Below are 20,623 nucleotides of genomic sequence, written 5' to 3'. Positions count from 1 at the left end.
CCACAGCACCACCCCCACCCACACACACACACACCACACCCACACCCACACCACCACACACCACACCCCACAACACACACCACCCACCTACACACACACACACACACACACACACACACACAACACACACACACACAACACACACACACACACACACACACACACACACACACACACACACACACACACACACACACACACACACACACACACACACACACACACTGGTGGGTAGAAAGAGCCATACATGGAGGTCTACACATGGTTCAAACCAACCCTGGTGTATTATTCTCCTTCTTTAACACCCACAATGTTCTTCTAGGTTTGCATATTGAGGGTGTGTTTATGTGTGACCGTTAACGTTGTGTGTTCAGGTTTTCGGGGTCTAATGAGGGGCTTGACATAGGGGTGAGATGTGGTCCGAGCACAGAGGTCAGCTGAGCACCAAAGAGATGAAAGAGAGGCAAAACAAGGGCTCAGGTCCAGAGTGGTGGGTGGAGCAGTGGGGGCTTTCTGATTTTGAATCATAACAACACTCTGACATTGGGGGTTATGGCGGTACAAGTCCAAGGGAAAAACTCAACTCAGCAAAGTTTTGTCTCCAGGCTCTCTGATCACACATGGAGCAAAGCTTCATAGATGAGAAAATGAATTGGCTGCAATTGCAACCCTGTCTCCTGCAAAATCAATCCCATTCAGCTAACATAGACTCATGAATATGTTTTGAGGAAAATGTATGTTCTTGTATATAATGTTTTAGCTCTATGAAACCTGATGTACTTTATATGATTCTGTTCTCTTCAAGTTTATATTTTGTTGGTCGAACGCACTTATTGTAAGTCGCTTTGGATAAAAGCGTCAGCTAAATGCAATGTAATGTAATAATGGTTGTACCTTGAAACACTTGGTTAAGGTTGTTTTCTAAGTCTTTGTTATGTTTAAGGAACACAAATAATAGTTTAGCTTAGAATAAGAGAGTTTTATTGTGTTATTAATGTTAGTAATAATACCTCCCTTGGGTATAAGTCCCATGTTTGTTTCACCCATTTATACATCCATCAATACATTCATAAATCCATGCAACCTTAATTCGTCCATCCACCTACCCATCCATCAATCCCTTCATACCATCCAACCAATCACCCACCAATCCAACCATCAATAAATCCATCCATCCAAACATCCATCCCTCCATCCACAAATCTATCCAACCAACCAACCAACAAAACCTCCAAGCCCAACTTCCTCTACACATCCTCAACGTCCTCTTTGAGGCTCACACCTGAATTACTGCGGATTAGTACTGAATTTAGTTTAATTGAGCTCTCCAAAAGGACCACTTTTGTTCTGCTGCATACATTTAGTTTTCTTTATTTTGCCTCGTACTTAGAGATACTGTGTCTGCTGTAATACATCTCCCTTACCCCAATACAGTGCATGTCATTGAGTTTGTGGTGCTCACATTGTTGAACATTTTCTGAAGTGTCCTTCTTATGGCCTGTCCACACGGCAGCGTGCGTTGCTTCAACAGAGACGCTTCCCATTCACTTTGAATGGGGTGACGTCACGCTTTGCCGAACTGCATTGTGGTTCCGTCGCGTCGCTCCATTGCTCACTTCGAAAGTTGAGAAAAGTTCAACTTTTCAAGCGTCGACGGAAGCGCCAGCCAATCAAATCATATGCCAGTACAAGCTCTGGCCAATCAAACCGCGTGCTTGTGTGTCCGGGGCGGGAGATTAATGTGATTGGTTGTTGGTCGCACGCCAGACACGCCACCGGCAAGCTTCAACGCACGCTGCCGTGTGGACGTACCGTTACTGTCGATACCAACAGTTTTTGCCTAACCCTAACCCTCTCTAAAGTGTTATGTGTAAGTTATGGACAGAATTTAAGTAAAAATATATATAAAAATCAACCAACACTATCAACTGAATGTGAAAACCAGCCATACTGCCCCGTACTTCAGGGTTGCGCTGACTGAACCTGAGTTGCTATACAGCCTGTGACTAGGGGTCAGTTTGCTTTGAGTTACCGCACCTTCTCTTTCCAGCAAAGAAGTGTCCTGCAGGCAGTGAGGCTGAAACACCGACAGTAAACACTGGCATAGCAAAGACGTCTAACTATAAACATCATACACAGAGATTGTAAGATGGCAGTGTTATTTTTGATCAAGCGAGTTTCAGAAGTTTGATTAATCCTGCGTATTCTGGGCTTGCTGCTACACTGAAAAAACTGAAACATTGACTTTAATTAAATTATGTCAACAGATTTCACATAACTGCATTAGGTTAGTTGGAAACAATAGTATTATGTGTAGATACAAATGATTAGGCCCAACGTAATATTATTGCTTTCAAATAAAATAATACAGAAATGTAAAATCTGTTGACATAATACATTGAATTAAACTCAACGTTCAATTGTTTTCAGTGTAGATATGTTTTTTAAGATTGAATGAATTTGGGTTGATTTTGAACTCTCAGTAGACTTTCACTTTCACTTTTCTTCAAGACAGTGACACTAGGGCAAAGTAAACCTTCTTTCTGAAGTCACATATTGATATTGGTGAAAATAAACTACCTTTTTAATGTTAGTCTGGGCTCCACCACCATTACCCATGTGGCTCTTCACTCCTCTCACTGTTATCTCTTTGATATGACTCTCCCCAAACAGGCAACCAGTAAATGTGGTTCGCAAAGTCTCATACCCTCGCACACACAATTAAGACATCAGGAGCCTATCAGATTTGCCGGAGTTGTCAGGGTTACAGTGAGGACATGTAAACAGAATTGGAGGAGAATTATGTAACACAACAGGGAGGTTGTGGATTATTCTATTTAAAGAAACAGATAGGGATTACTCAGAGCTTCCCTTTGATGTCACATGAAGGACATTTGTATGCATTCGTACATCTGGAAGATATACGTGTACATCATTGAGAACTCGTAGAGGAGTTGCATTCCCAGAGACCTCCAGTACACTTTAATTATAGTACGTCAAGCCTTTCCCGTTAATGTTTTCCAGCAGAGAGCCCACATGAGTAGGTGGCAGTATCTGAATGAATGCTGAGTCAGCGCAGACATTAATAATGTATGTCTGGGCCCCAAGGAGTTCAAGTGGCCCCTGAAGAGACTGTTGGCTCTGCTCATTATAAAGTTGAACAGGGCAACTTTTCCGCAAATTAGACAGCAGCATCAAGTGGTGTGACACATAATGAAGCGAGGAGAAAAACAGTTTGAGAGTTTGCGAGGGTATTCTTGTTGACTAATTGCTTTGATTATGTCAATTTGGATACTTAAATCTTCCTGTGAGAGGTTGCTGAAAGCACTTTGCATGAATGGTCCAACGTCTTATTACATCTTTACAGAGAGAGTGTGTACTAAGAAGTATTTTCATCCCCCTGTTTCCTAAACTCTCTATGGTCGACCTTGCTTTCATGCCTGGCTTCAGTTCAGTTGTTGGGTCAGTGCCTTCTGGGGATGGTAGTAGTGAGGCGTGTGATGGAGTGGAAGGAGACCTATCCTCTTCTCTCCGTCATTTATCTGAAGCTGGAAAGAGCTTTAATGTAGATATCAATCAATGTTTATTTATATAGCCCAATATCACAAATGTTACATTTGTCTCAGTGGACTTTACAGTTTGTACAGAATATCAACACGACACCCTCTGTCCTTAGACCCTCACATCGTACAAGGAAAAACTTCCAAAGAAACCCCACAGTTTAAAGGGAACATGGGAGAAACCTCAGGGAGAGCAACAGATCCCTCTCCCAGGACGGACAGACGTGCAATAGATGCCGTGTGTAAAAGATAAAGTTTAAGCAAGGGCTCTCAGAAAATGACTGGGGCCTCTGGGTTCTTCTGCACTTTTGATGGACTTTGGAGCGAGACTAGAAGGGTTTACTTTTAAAATGCAATCTCTTAATTACTAGTTACATGTAAAGAAAGATTATCTCAATACCAAATCCAATGCAAATCAATTAAGGCGAATAACATATCAATTTAATTCTTGTACTTACGATACGATAATACTTTATTAGTCAGATCAAGTCTGAAATGTCACTTGCATCACAGCAGCTGTCATGGTTTTGGATTTATGTTTTCATTTTCCACCTTTTATTTTGAAATGTTTTCCTTCTTGTGTCGTGTCTGGTCCTACTTTAATTATCTCAAAGGGTCTGAATATCTCTGAGGTTGTGGTGACTGATGTTGCACTCTATGATCATTCCTGTGTTTTCTTTGAGAGCTCTATTTCTGTTCACAAAAATGTCCAAAAAGAGGTAACCACAAAGCGATATTTAACTGAAAATGCTTGGGAAATGTTTACTCAGAATTTCTCTTCCACACTTGCCCCTGCTAACATCTCAGTAAATGAGCTAGTAGATCATTTTAATTCAAAAATTAAAATTGTTATAGATACCAATGCTCCAACTAAGGTAAAGGAAGTGACTGGGAAGAAAATATCTCCATGGAGAAAGGCCATGACCGTGAGAACAGAAAAAAGAGAATGTCGAAAAGCTGAACATTGGTGGCGAAAAACAAATCTCCAGGTTCACTTTGAAATCTATAAAGAGAGACTTGGCCTTTATAATTTGGAATTGAAAAACGCACGACATTCTTTCTTCTCTGATATCATTACCAAAAACAAAAACAACGCACGTGCCTTGTTTGCTACCGTCGACAGACTAACAAACCCCCGAGTGTCAGTAGCCTCTGAATTTCTATCCACCAGGGCGTGCAATGATTTTGCCTTTTTCACTGACAAAATTCAGAAAATCAGACAAGCAGTCAGTGCCTCTGCATCAGGAACAGCTAATGTGTTGTCTCTGTGTCCACTTAACATCAATTCAGACATCATGACACAATTCCTTCAGATTAATGATAAAAACCTAGAGGACATTATTCAACTTCTGAAATCCTCCTCCTGCTGCCTTGATATTATTCCAAAAGGGTTTTTCAAAGATGTTTTGCCTTGCATGGCCTCAGATCTACTTCATATAGTAAACAAATCTCTTCACTCAGGTATTTTTCCACAGGCCCTGAAAACTACAGTCATTAAACCGCTCTTAAAAAAAGAATAATCTAGATGCTTCAGTAATGAACAATTACAGGCCCATATCAAACCTCCCATTTCTAGGTAAAATCATTGAAAAAGTTGTTTTTCAACAGTTGAGTAATTTCTTGCATTTAAATAACTGTTTCGATGTGTTCCAGTCAGGCTTTCGTCCAAACCACAGCACTGAGACTGCTCTTGTAAAGGTCTTCAATGACATCCACTTAAACACAGACAGTGACAGAACTTCAGTGTTAGTATTATTAGATCTCAGTGCTGCGTTTGACACTGTTGACCACAGCATATTACTCGACCGACTAGAAAACTGGGTGGGACTTTCGGAAACAGTTCTGAATTGGTTTGAATCCTACTTAAAGGACAGAAACAACTTTGTTTCTATAGGTAAATACACATCTGAGTTTACAAATATGACACGTGGGGTTCCTCAAGGCTCCATCTTGGGGCCTCTTCTCTTTAACGTCTACATGCTACCACTGGCTCAGATAATGAAAAACAACCAAATAAGTTACCATAGCTATGCGGATGACACACACATTTACGTAATAATTTCACCAGGAGACTATGCTCCAATTCAAACACTGAGTAAGTGCATTGAACAAATCAATGACTGGATGTGTCAGAACTTTCTCCAATTAAACAAAGATAAAACTGAGGTAATGGTTTTTGGAGCCAAGGCAGAACGTATAAAAGTTAGCGCTGAGCTTCAGTCTGCAATGTTCAAACAACAGATAAGCCAGAAATCTAGGTGTAGTCATGGACTCTGACCTGAGTTTCAACAGTCACATTAAAACAGTTACTAAATCAGCCTACTATCACCTAAAGAATATATCTAAGATTAAAAGACTAATGTCACAGCAGGATTTGAAAAAACTCGTCCATGCTTTTATCTTCAGTAGACTCGACTACTGTAATGGTGTCTTTACAGGTCTCACTAAAAAATCTATTAGGAAGCTGCAGCTGATTCAGAACGCCGCTGCTCGAGTCCTCACTAACACTAAGAAAGTGGATCACATCACTCCAGTTCTGAAGTCTTTACACTGGCTTCCTGTGTGTCAAAGAATAGATTTCAAAAATACTGCTGCTGGTTTATAAAGCACTGAATGGTTTAGGCCCAAAATACATTTCTGACCTCCTGCTAAATGATGAACCATCCAGATCTCTCAGGTCTTCAGGGACTGGTCAGCTTTCTGTCCCCAGAGTCAGAACTAAACATGGAGAAGCAGCGTTCAGTTATTATGCTCCAAATATCTGGAACAAACTCCCAGAAACCTGCAGGTCCGCTGCAACTCTGACTACTTTTAAATCCAGGCTGAAGACTTTTCTTTTTGTCGCTGCTTTTAATTGAACTATTCATATCTTAGACTGCACTGTAACTTTTATCCATGTATTTTTTCTTTTAATGTTTATTTTATTATCTTTTCTTTTTAATGACTGATTTTAAATGCCATTTTCTTCATGTCTTTCGTTTTTTGTAAAGCACTTTGAATTGCCTTGTGTTGAAAAGTGCGATATAAATAAACTTGCCTTGCCTTGCCCTACTTCCTGTGTTTGCCTTCCTATCGTTAGTTTCCCTGGTGTGTCTGATTGTCTGATTGTGTTCACCTGTTGCCTTTGTGTTTCTGCCTCCCTTACCCAGCTGTGTCTTGTCCTGTGATTACCCTTCTGTGTATTTAGTCTGTTTGTAAGTTTGTTCCTGTCTGTCGTGCTCCCCGGTTTTGTTTCTGTTAATTAGTTTCTGGTTTTTTCATGCCTTCGGCTTTTTATAAATAAAGCTCGCTTTTTGTTACCTTACCTTTTCAGTCCTTTTTAAACTGCACTTGGGTCCTATTTTCCCCAAACCTGACAGCAGCTCCATGTGTAACATCAACATAGACAGATATCAAGACACAATACATGAAAAACAAACAACAAACATTAAACATAACATCACAATCACTGAGAGAAAACATGTTCAATCACCCTTTAGCGTGCATTCGATCTGGGATGTAGCTCTGTATTTACTGTGAGGATTGACTGATGCACAAAGGAGTGCTTAAGAGTATTATATAAAGAACAGATCTACCAGCAGGAAACCCATCGTTCTACCCAACCTGCATATCCCCATCACTTTCTGTTACATAAGATTACATGTCACTTGTTAGACGCTTTTATCCAAAGCGACTTACATACTCAATACTGTGGACAATCACCTCAGGAGCAATTTGGGGTGAAGTGTCGACATGCTGACTGCAGTGGGGTTTGAACCTGTGCCCCCCTGATCCCAACACCAACGCACTAGTCCACTGCGCCACACGCCTCCCTCTTCTGTCCTCCTTCCTTACACCTACACACGAGAGGATGCATGGTTCAGTGGGTGCCATCAGTTCGTCCCTCTCCCCATCCTCTCTTCCCACCTCTCTCCCTCTCCCCAGATTTTCCAGACCCCTGCCGCACTAAGCTGAGCTTAAGAGTCAGCTGAGTTGATCAAAGACCGTAGCCATGTAGTGGCTAACAAGAGGAGAGAGTTCCCAACGACACAGGACCTCCCAGGGGATCCACCACCATAGAGCTACTGTAACTAGAAAGGACTTGGAGGGGCACGGCTGATAATAATACACTCTGCTGGAGTCAAGGTTAGGTGTCCCGACCGATGGTTCCCTGGGGAAATGTTCTTGGAAGTTGAGCTTGATATTGCTTTCTCTCCCCAGAGTCAGAACTAAAATGTAGTGTTCAGTTATTATGCTCCAAATATCTGGGATAAACTCCCAGAAACCTGCAACTCTTACTATTTTTAAATCCAGGCTGAAGATTTGCTTTTAATTGAGCTATTCATATCTTACACTGCACGGTGTTATTCTATATGAGCTTGGTTTATTTTATTTTTCTTCTCTTTGCTTCTTAATGACTGTTTTTAATGGCCATTTTATTATGTGTTTCCACTGCACTATTTCTTAATGCTCTAAAGAACTTTGAATTGCCTTGTGTTTAAAGGTGCTATATAAATAAACTTGCCTTACCTTCTCTTGGTCCCATGGTACTTTTTGCCGTCTTGCTCTAGTGATTTTTCTATCTGCAGAGAGAGCCATTACCTAGCATCCCCCCATTGAGGAGAAGTCCCAGGTTTTATTCCCACCACTCTCCGCCCTATCACCTCACCCCCCCCCCCACCCTCCTCCTCCTCCTCCATGCACCTTCATCGTCAACCTCTTCCAGTTTCCTCTGCATGATCAGGCCCCCTTTCTCTACTCTAATGAGACGTAGCAGGCTTTCCCTCCCATTTCTTCCTTTGTCCTTCATGACCCTTTCCCTTTCTTTCCCTTCATATCTGTGTGGAAGTAGTTAAATTCTTAGTCTTCATTTAAACAGTACAGTGTTTATATGGGCGTTCCTAAAATGCAGTCTGATGTAAGGCAGTGAAAGCACCGGGGGAAAGAAAGTCGATTGCAGAATGTTATTAAGTATTGTGGTAAATTGAAGTTCAACAGGTGACTTGCTTTTACTGATTCAATCTATCAGCTCTAGATGTTTTAGTCACATTCAAATAAAGGTCCAGTTACAGTTGTTTTTTTTATTTATGGAGATGGCTTCATATGGAGCCATGAGATATTGATTACATCCCCAGAAAAGCCACAAAATGCTACTTACAATCCAGTGACCCTGTACAGATCAATCACAGTACTATAACAAATACAGACAGAAATCCCTGCTCATATTCTTACCTACAGGTTATTAAGAGTCAACAATCAAGCAACCTCATACCTGCATTTCTCTTGTCTGTGGATAAAAACCCACGCTAACCCGGGCAGAGGTGGAAAAAGTACTTTAACTTAGTTAGTAAAATGAGCAATACCAAATTGTAAAAGTATACTCTGTTATTAGTAAAAGTCCTACACCTGACACCTTCAGAGGCTGTCGGCAAAATAAAACACTCTGATTGGCTGTTCAGCTTAGCGAATCAGTGCTTGAGAAGCGAAACGGAAGTGAGGTACGCAAACAAATGATTAGGCACACACAGACGGCTATTATTTTTCATTTTCATCTCACCTGGACGCAGTGTTGTAGTCAAGTCACCAATTCACGAGTCCAAGTCACTCTCGAGTCCACACTTTTCGAGTCCGAGTCCAAGTTCGAGTCACCTAGGCCCTAGGTGACTCGAACTTGGACTCGGACTCGACTCCGACTCTCCCTAGGTCCTAGGGAGAGTCGGAGTCGAGTCCAAGTCCAAGTCCGAGTCCAAGTTCAAGTCACCCAAGGAGGGTCCGAGTCGAGTCCGAGTCATCATTACCTTTGTTCGAGTCCAAGTCCAAGTCCGATTCACCCAAGAAGAGTCAAAATCAAGTCCGAGTCACCCAAGAAGAGTCCAAGTCAAGTCAAGTCTTCATGTATTAATCTTCGTGGATATATTTGTTGAAATGTAGCTGCTCCTCTACATTGCTTTTATCCTGTCATGTTATACTAATCTGTCTATGGAACTGCTGTGAAGCGAGTTTGGCTACAATTCTTGTAATAGGTGCTATACAAATATAAAGCTTATTACTAATATTAATGGTCATGAAGGATGGGTCATGACCGAAAGAACGAGATCGCGGATACAAGCGGCCGAGATGGGTTTTCTCCGCAGGGTGGCTGGTGTCTCCCTTAGGGATAAGGTGAGACGTTCGGTCATCAGGGAGGGACTCGGAGTTGAACCGCTCCTCCTTCGCGTTGAAAGGAGCCAGTTGAGGTGGTTCGGGCACCTAGTAAGGATGCCACCTGGGCGCCTCCCTAGGGAGGTGTTCCAGGCACGTCCAGCTGGGAAGAGACCGAGGGGTAGACCTAGGACCAGGTGGAGGGATTATATCTCTTCGCTGGCCTGGGAGCGCCTTGGGATCCCCCAGTCAGAGCTGGTTGATGTGGCCAGGGAAAGGAAATGTTGGGGCTCTCTGCTGGAACTGATACCCCCGCGACCCGACCACGGATAAGCGGGAGAAGATGGAGATGGACTAATAGTAATATTATTAATTTTTTTATTATTGTAAATGACCTTTAATATGTCTAACTACATTTAAAATGAGTTACCTTTTAGAGAAGTGATTATATTTGTATGCCAATATTTTCTTATGGTAAAGTTTTCGTTTTGCACTTTTATTTTGTTAGTAATAAGATCGGGACTCTTATTTTGAAGGAACTTTTACCGGAGCAGTGTAAACACACGAATAAATGAACATATACTAAATAGTTGCATTCGATTTTTAGCACCTGGCTGATAAGGGCAAAACGTTACGTTGGTAATAGCAAGGGTGAGCAATAAACAGATACCATCAGTTAGAGAGTCTGACCATCATTCAGCCGGAGACGCTACAATTATTATAGTGAATGTTTAAATTATATCAAATAAAAACATCTTGGATTATAATTACTGATGCATGGAATGTGGTAGCAGCAGTGCTAGATTTCCAGCCACAATGCTTAAATTGTTTCTTTCTGCTTCAGAGAGCTGAAGTTTGTATGTATCACGCAGTCTGTCTTCCGGTTGCCTCTTTTGAATGACGAATACACACTACCGACAGCCGGCTGGTGAGGAGAGTTATTGCCACTCACGTATGCACAGTGCGTGCGTGTTACTTGGCCATCGGCTAAAGTCTTTGCGGTGTGTTCGAGTGTGACTTTTTGGCCAAGACGCAGGAGACGTGAGGCGACACAACAGTCAGGTCGTGTTCTTTGGTGTCAGTTTGGTGTGTCAGGGCCTTTAAAAACCTGTTCCACCCTGAGCCTGTTTTTCAGGTCTCAGGCTTGAAAATGACATTCCCAGAACAAATGACCATATTTCCCTTCTTAAAGGGTTAAATTAATAATCTTTTTTCTCAAAGTAATGATAAACCTCTGAGTTGGATGTAGAAAAGTCAGAATCAATAGAGATGTTTTTTGTTTTAAAGAAAATTCAGATTGAACATAGTAAAAAACTGTAAATGATAGTGTCCGTCCAAAAATTCTTTTTTACTTATAGTGAAAACTAACCTTGGATGATGGGTTAGTAGAATAAAAGCTTTAGGAATCCAAAGTACAACATATAATAAGGACCCTGTATCAAGATTGATGCAAAACAAGTGACATTTGACCTTTTTAGACAGATTTAGCAACAAAAAAAACACTTCTGGGGTCATTTGGGTGGATTTTCCATATCTCTGGCCCCCCTTGGTCGATTTTGACAAATGAAATCTCTTTATAACCGCTAGAGCCAATGGAATCGAGGGAAAGTTCTACACACACACCAATACGTTACCAAATAAGGAATGAGAGTGACGCATAGCCAAAACCGGAAGCTGCATACGGTGGCTACCGTTAGCAGCTAACTTGTTTTCTCCGATTTTTACATCAAAATGGAATTATGGATTATAAATAATTTTTCAAAGCGACAGACACATTATTAACCTACGGATCAACCAATTCAGCCGCGTTTTTTCTCGTTTTAATGCTATTGAACACGTCTTTTGATCAGATTGACAGCTACGGTGAGACGATCTCCCGTAAAAGCTCCGTAAAGGTACGTGTTGTGATGTCTGTGTTTGATTCCCCTGTCGCGAGTTCGGATCGCTCAGTGATGATACTATACCTATATAATCTGTGGAGTCTCAGCTTTAATCGGATATATTGTATGTGCAGTTACGATAAGTAATAAGGGTATCTTTATCTTTAGTTCTGTGCCAAAGTCAGTTTGCATTTTTTCGCTCAGGGGTCATTTAGACGCTTCTTATGAGATTCTTCCCGTTAATCTGGTGCTACACATTAATAGTTTCATAAATGTTAAGAAGCCCTGAGACTCAGTCTCAAAAAAAACGTTGGGGGCTTAACAGATTTAAGGACACAGAGTACCCCCCCCCCCCACCCCACCCCGCCTGAAACACCTCCATTGGACTCTATTGTTTACTTCCATAAGATAATGACATCGCTATGTAACACTCTAACCAATCAGAGCAGACTGGGCTCTGGTTTCAGACAGAGGGTGAAAAGAGGTGCTGCAGCACTTTCTGAACATTAAAGCATGGAGACATGTCACAGTAGAGACACTAAATACAAGTAGGCCTACTCTTTCACATTGAAAGAAAGGTGTAGTTTATTTAAAGAGCTTACATGGGGTTGGGAGGGTTACCTGAACAATTTAATCCCTTACAATTACTAGTAAAAAAAAATCATTAGTGACCTAATCTAAGTATCACAATATAAAAGTAATATTATGTAATCGTTGTGTCCCTGGGCAAGACACTTCACCCCAAATTGCTCCGCTCAGGACTGCTCACAGTATCGAATGTATATAAGTCACAAAAAAACGGATGGGGTTTCTTTTATTCCATTATGTGGACTGTAACAATGTTATGATTGAACTGAATTCGACTCTTAATGAGAATATATTTTTTCCTTAGCCCATTCTCTCTATTTCTTCTCTATCTTCTCCAGGTCTCCTGCTCTTTATCCGCTACACAAACTCCATTATGCAGCCTATGCTTTGTCCCTTTATTCTACCGTCATTTCCTTCCTGCCCTCCACCTCTTGGCACTTTATTACTCGCCTCCTCTTGTACCAAATGCTCGCTGGAACCAAATCTCTGGCACCTGCATGTTAGGGCTCTCTCCGGTTCCTTGAATTCCTCAAAGCACTGTTCTGATCAGGAAGTCAGGTACGTAAAGGGGAGAGGAGAAGGGGGAAATAACTGAAGGGGGAACAGTGCGCATTTATCTGAACCTGGAAAGAGCTTTGTTGTAGTTACAGGTTAAACTAGGGCTCTCCAAAAAAATGACTGCTTTTAACGGGCGCCCTCATTTTGCTCTGGAGTGGCCTCTGATTTTCTCTGGAGCTGTACAGCTTCCTCTGGTCAGCCCTCATGAAGAGACGTTTGATGAAAGCAAGGTTTGGAGGGTTACTTTAGAAATGTTTTCTGTTACAATAACTAGTTGAATGTAGAACATGTAATCAGTAACCTAATCTGAGTATCAAAATATAAAAGTAATGTAACCTGACTACCTCAATATCCAATGTACCGCAATTCATCTAAGATCAAATAAATATCAATACGATTTTTTTCCCTGCAAGTATATGATGTGAAACAGAGCAATGTGACCTTAGATAATAGGAAACCAAGTTTAAGGTTGCTTCTTATTGAACCGCATTGGCGAACAATAAACCACGGCTCTCTGGAGAAGAGTTTAAAGTTGGAGAAGTCGTGTTTCAATTTAATTTGGCATCGCAAGATTAAAATCTACATAAGCATTGACCCGACCATGGATGAATAAAAAGAACTGGGGCTTGGACCTGATGCGATCCACCATTGTTGTTGCTGTCATGACCAGCGTTTACGAGAAAAGGGCGTTGGAAAGACCACTGGTTCACAATTTTGAGCCAACTGCATACTAAAAAAGCATCGGTAGTGAACTTGAATGGAAATGATTTCCGCAGAATTGGAGGCCTATTGGTCGCATCAAACTAAGACGTCTCTTCTGGTTGCTACGTTGAAGGCAGACCAGGCAATGCTTGGCTCACTGCTACCCATTTACAGAGGAGAATACAGTTAATAAGAAGGGGGGGGGGGGGGGTGATGAAGGTTGGCTCAGGATAGATGTTAGCATGAGGACACAGGACGTAGCTTGAATGGGATTGTTTTTAGGTATTTGACAAAACGTGCATAAATTGGTGGATTACTTTGGAAGTGAACGAGACAGACAGGGGGGGAGTTACTCTTCACGAGACAGCAGGTACATGACACATTTTTGGAATAGCAGCCAATAAAAAGGTGGCAAAGAGTGTGAGAAGAGTTTTGTAGACACTAGTATCTAAACAGAGGGATAACTGCTCCCAGTCAATGTGAACACCTTGACTCTTGCAGAGTTGAGACGCCTTACATTTATCCACAAGTTGAATTTATGTTGATGTCTTGGTTTGCTGAATTGACTGTATTTGGACCAAGTTGCATTGGGATTTTGCAGTCCAATTATGTGAAAACAATCAATTTCTTTGTATTAATTGTATTCTTTTGATATTTTTACATCACGGTTCATATTTAATCTTCAAAAGACATGTTCTTTGCATGTAAATGAGTAGCCAGAATGCATAAAAGAGCATCAAAATAGAGCTTGTTTATCAAAAGGGGTTGAATCGTCTCTGCCCCCCCCCCCCCCCCCCCCCCCCCCTAGAGTTGTACAGTTGTTACCTACTTCTCTCCTGTTAGGTGAAAAGTCCAAATCAATGAAGAGGAGGAAGTGCATTTTCTTTAGCGCTATACCTAAAGTTATAAGGTAGCATGCTTGTTGAATCAGCGGAGGAGGAGGTGAAAGGCTTCAGAGGGGGAAGATGTAGAGTGTGTGGCGGTAGAGGAGGGGGTCAGGGTTCAGTGTTTGGTTAAGGCCAGATGGAGAATGGTGTCTGTAGCCTCTGGTGTGTGTGCTGCGCAGCGAGGGCTGGCAGGAATGCTCCTCTTGTCTTTGCCTTCTCTCAGTGAGTGGAGCCTCAGAACAAGACTGCTGTATAACCGTGGATTAAGCCCCACATTCCCTCTTTAATCTCTCTATAGTCACCCTCAGCTGGACACCCTCGGGCCCTATGCTGCTCTACCTCCCATTGGATGTCTGTTGATGCTGGCCATACAGTACACACACACACACACACACACACACACACACACACACACACACACACACACACACACACACACATTGGCGGTCACTTGAGGCGAGTATGACTGTCCTCTCATCCTCATTGAACTCCCCTCATCACTGTGCTAATCGTGTGCTGGTATTCTAGGACAACATACACAAAAACCAGGCTTGTGGAGTAACAGATTACATGTAAAAGGAATCAGGATACAAAAAAGGCAGCTGTATTCCCTTACAGTGACATCAACAAAAAGGAAATAGAGGTCTGTTAATTTTCGTTAAGAGACCGTTGTTAAGGGACTCCATGTGCAGTCATATCAATCCGCAGAAAGAAATGTGGTTACTTTAACATCAGCTGTTGACACGTTTTTATATTTGTGGACTGCAAAAAACGTTGGATTCATTGTTCATGAATTGATGGCGAAACTATCACTAGTAAAGGAAAGAGAACGCCGTGAGCAAAGGCAATAGGACCATTATTCAATTCAATACTGTGAGTCATGTTGTTGGTTTATATAGTGTGTAGCAGGGGCGGATCTACGGGGGGCAAGGGGGGGCAGCTGCCCCCCCCACTGTAGAGCCTTGCCCCCCCAGCTGCCCCCCTAACTTTTGTTTCCCTAAAACTGTACTAAAACAAACCTACACTATTTCCACAAGCTTCTCAAGCAACAAAACAAGCATTACATTAGTTCTTATTCTCCTTACATATTCCATCACAGCAGCACAATCTAGCAGCTCTTAGTATTGACAAATATTGATTGAAATGTGTTGCTGCACAGGTCACCTGCAGCTCTCTGAAGAGATGGGTGATGTCATTTGTGTACTTAATTATAAGTTGAAATGTTGAGCTTGTCAATCTTAATCTGAAAATACAAAAACTGAAATATAGGTAAGAGAAGAAATTGACACTTTTGTGATGTAATTCCCTCAATGCAGATCACACATGGACTGATCCATTATTTTAATAGGAGGGTAAATGGTATGGCGTGACGGGGTTGAAACAAACTGAGGGACAATATTGCAATTTCCTAGATAATTCAAGTATTTTTTCAGAATTTCTTTTTGATCAGTTAAAGTTGACAAGCATGTGATTATATTAGCAGCAACATTTTGGGATAATTGGCCATTTTGATTTGTTTAATATTAATTTAATATGTAATAATGCTTAGTGAGGACATGCAAATATGTCTGTCTAATACTAAGAAACCAATTTTTTTTAAATAAAATATATATTTAGTTTGACATTGTAATGCAAAAAAACCTGTTCCATTAATTAATTGCTTTAAAATACATTTTGTAGTTTCCTTTCATTTAAAATGGTTGAGGTAAGCTTGGGGGACTCAAAGGGCACCCGATTGTTTGTCTGAACACCTTGTTTCTCTTGTGCATTAAGAACACTTGTGTTAGGGAATGAATTAACAATAAATAGGTTATATACAGTATAAAATACCACGTACTGTCCGCCCTCCCATGCCACCCTGGCATGACCTCTTGCCCCCCCATGTAAAATGTTCTAGAACCGCCACTGGTGTGTAGCCATGCAATAAGCTTCCCATCAGGATTCTGATAACCCTGTCGTGTTATTTTTTCATTAATGACCGCCTCCCTGACTTGTATGTCCCTATAATCTATAGATCTGGCTTCCTCCATCATCTCACTGCACCTCAGCTGCGGTCCCAGGCCCAGGCCGGCACGGCTCTGATCCCGGGCCTATAGGAGAATAAGGAGACAGTTCATGGCGGAGCTGAAGTCATCGGCCAGGCATCCATCAGAACAAGCAGCCAAACAATGGAGCTCTCTGTCACGCTAACACAAGGTTGGTTTTAGACCAGAGGACGGACAGCAGCAATGCGACTGACGGCTACAGTTTGATTTGTTCTGCCAAACATCACAGTCCTCAAGAGGGATCGCCTGATTGATTAATATATTGTCAAGTTGATCAATTTGTCATATTGAAACAGTGTTTTCTTGGGCCTAAAACACCCAATCCCTGTCAAAATACCGCCCTCAGCACAGGTTGATAGCCAGTGGTAGAAGAAGTACTCAGATCTTTAACTTAAGTAAAAGTACAGTGTAGAAATACTGTGCATCCAGAATCATACTTGATCAAAGTCGCTCAATATTCGTTATGGCCATTTTATAATTTCTCTGGATTATAATTAGTAATCTATGAACGTGTACATCATTTTCATTTGCAGCTGTTAAAGGTGGATTTAACTTTACTGACTATTTGTACGGCCAGGTACAAAGGTCAAAGGGGCCCCATTAAGCACATTTCCAGGATCATATCAGTATGTAGTGTCTCTACTGGGACATGTCTCCATGCTTTAATGTTCAAAAATCTCTTTATTTTTCTCATACTGCCTGGGCTGCAGCACCTCTTTTCACCCTCTGTCTGAAACCAGAGCCCATGTCTGCTCTGATTGGTTAGCTGGTCGGCTCTGTTGTGATTGGTTAACTGCTTAGAGATGTCCCGCCCCTTAGCCATGTACAATGTGTTGGAGCGATAGAAGTAAGACTGTTACATAGTGATGTCAATATGATCCAGAAGTAAACAAAGGAGTCCAATGGAGGCATTTCGGGCGGGGTGGGGGGAGTGTGTGGGAGAGAAACTCCCTTTTGAGAGAACACATGGATTGTAGCCTTTGCAGACCATTTACATGCATACAAACCACACACTACAGGAAAGGGAAAACCTCAAACTGCATAATAGGGCCTCTTCAAATACAGTACTTTCTTACTTAAATGTACTTTCAACACACACAAACACACACATCTCCCAGAGTGCTGAGCAATAGTTTACAGAGTTAAGTGAAAGCCAGTGAAAGAAAACATTGGACAATAAAAAGTTTCCTTTGGATGTTCCGCCGGTAGCCGGAGGTTTTCAGAGAGATGGAGGTCATGTCGGTCTGCATCGCCTGCTGTTTTATTCTCTTCTCTCCGGAGTCACAGTCACAGTTAATCTCAGCTCTGCACCCCGCTGAGCCTGACCCCAACCTGCCACCTCCGTCTCCATGCACACCCCATCCCCATGGCTACAAGGACGACACACACACACACACACACAGGCCTATAGCAATGCACTTACACAATGTCTTGTGTTTAAAAAAGGAGCAATAAAGATAATATTAATGTATAAATATGTATTGAAATGTGGTGCGGCTGTAGGCAGAACAGTGAGAGACAGCTGTACCAATCACGGAGCTCTGTTGTCTACTGTACTCTGACCCCACCCCACCCCTCTCACACACACACTTTTTCTCCTACTCTCTTGCAGAGAAACAATGGTCAAATCCATAGGCCACAAGTACACAAAAACAAAGTGGCCTGTGTGTGTTTCTCTCTCTTTCTCTTCCAATCAAACAAGAGTAAGAAGATACAAAGAAGGCACTGACAGAGCACCACACGCACACCGAAAACACACAAACACACACACACACACACACACCAAGAACACACACACAATGCAGCAAAGAGGGGTCCTGTTCATGAATTCTGCGCTGTAGGAGGTTGGGAGTTGCATGACAGCTGAGTCCATCTGCCCTTCACATTAATCACACGACACGCTCAATAAAAGTAAAATTGGCTATTCTCTGAAGGTAAATCCACATGGGACTTGTTGCAAATTCTTTAACAGGATGCCTACATGTGTGTTTAAATATGCACACTCACAGTTCATGTATGAGTGTGTTGGTGGATGAGTGGGTGTAGATTTGCATCGCATGTGTTTCAGAGTTAAAGGCTCTGCGTCAGCTCGCACTGCAGTGTTTGAACAGAGTTGAAAGAATGTTTCGCTAAACCTTTGAATCACACTGACGCAGTGTGTTCATATGTCGGCAGCAGAGGGGTCCTCTGTGCTGCCCCTCTGAAAGACTCGTATTACTGTTTCAGGCTTATTATATCGGCTACCCTAAATGCACCCCAGATGTGTGTGTGTGTGTGTGTGTGTGTGTGTGTGTGTGTGTGTGTGTGTGTGTGTGTGTGTGTGTGGTGTGTGTGTGTGTGTGTGTGTGTGTGTGTGTGTGTGTGTGTGTGTGTGTGTGTGTGTGTGTGTGTGTGTGTGTGTGTGTGTGTGTGTGTGTGTGTGTGTGTGTGTGTGTGTGTGTGTGTGTGTGTGCGCGCGCTCCAGATGGCCTGTCTGTGTCGGAATGACTTCATCCACATGCTAAACCTACACAGACATCTCTTCACAAAACTCAAACGTCATAGCAGCCTACGCAATAACTTACAAACAATGTGATGTGAAGCTCTTAGTGAAGAAGCTACAGAAACATATCAACCAAATCTGCAGCTCTTTAAAGGGGCCATACAAAGGCCGCTACACACCAACCTGAGACCAAAGAACGCGTACCGAAGGCGTCCCGATTTTTACGTCCGCTACGTCGCCTGCGTCGGCTACGCTACCCGCCTCCACCGCAAAAACTTCATTTGACGAGTGGCAATAACTGTCCTTCCCGGCAGGCAGCGGTAGTGTGTATTCGTCATTCAAACGAGGCAACAACAGGAAGACAGAACAGACTGCGTGATATAAACAAACAACAAATAGCGTCTGGGTTCCATTGTCACTCTCTCTCTCGTCGATCGAAAACATGTCAACATAAAAAAGAAACTCTTGCGTCCGGGTGAGATGAAAATGAAAAAGATTAGCCGTCTGTGTGTGCCTTCTTAATCGTTTGTTTGGGTCCCTCACTTCCGCTTCGCTTCTCATGCACTGATTCGCTAAGCTGAACAGCCAATCAGAGTGATTTATTTGGCCGACTTTCTTTGGCTGCCGTAAAGAGACGCCGGTGCGGGACCATAGACTGTGCGGGACACACCAACCTAAGTAGGGCGCCGCGAATGCCCGACTGCCTCTGACTCCCAACATCTGGTTGGTGTGTAGCGGCCTTTACACTCATTTTCATATCAGTATGTAGTGTCTCTACTGGGACATGTCTCCCTGCTTTAATGTTCACAAAGCTCTTTACTTTTATCATACTGCCTGTGCTGCAGCACCTCATTTCACCCTCTGTCTGAAACCAGAGCCCAGTCTGCTCTGATTGGTTAGTTAGCTGACCGGCTCTGTTGTGATTGGTCAACTGCTAAGAGAAGTCCCGCCGCTCTTAGCAGCTAACCAATCAGAGCAGACTGGGACTCCCGCCCCTTAGCCTCTCACTTACAATGTGTTGGAGCGCTAGCCAATAGAAGCGTGAGTGTTACATTGTGATGTCACTATGTTCCTGAAGTAAACACAGGAGTCCAATGGAGGCGTTTCAGGCAGGGGGGGGAGTGTAAAATATGTAAATAAGAAAACATACAATGTGATGTTATTGAGTACATTTCCATTGTTCAAATGTTCAGTCCGATCTCTGTGGAGTTGTTTGAGAATGAAAGAACTGTGTATATTGTGTGAAGAGAGCAACAATCTAAATGTAATGAATTCCCAGGAGCAGCGTCCACAGAGAAAACAGAAACGTCAGTAAACTTCAAACTCAGACAAGTTCGTTTTCCCAAGCAGGCGCTGAGATTTTTAATGCGACAGAGCTGGATGAAAGTGCTGAGCTTCACGAGAACAATGAGCACTTGGCCTTTGAATTATTCAGGTTGAAATCAAATCACAGCAGGACGTCCCGAAATCCTGAAGTTCACTACCTGAGGATTTCTCAGAAGTGAATTTGTTATGGTTTGTTAAAGAAGCAGTTAGTGAGGCGGATTACTGAACAGTGTTCCCACCCTGACACCCAGTGGGGAGTTGGAGTACTGCAGTGAAAACAGACTTGTGGTGTAATGGATTACATTGAACAGGATTACATCATCAGGATAAAAAAAAAGGCAACTGTATTCCTGTAAAGTTAAAAGAAGACAGATTACTGGTGCATTTCCAAAATTGGAGATTACTACCAGGATTACCATGTTAGTAAAAACCAAAGAGTGTTTGTTGTAAAGGATCAGCTGTTCTGTTCTGTAGG

This window comes from Gymnodraco acuticeps, unplaced genomic scaffold, assembly GCF_902827175.1.
Source record: "Gymnodraco acuticeps unplaced genomic scaffold, fGymAcu1.1, whole genome shotgun sequence".
NCBI classification, from domain to species: Eukaryota; Metazoa; Chordata; class Actinopteri; order Perciformes; family Bathydraconidae; genus Gymnodraco; species Gymnodraco acuticeps.
This window is presented reverse-complemented; position numbering follows the sequence as displayed.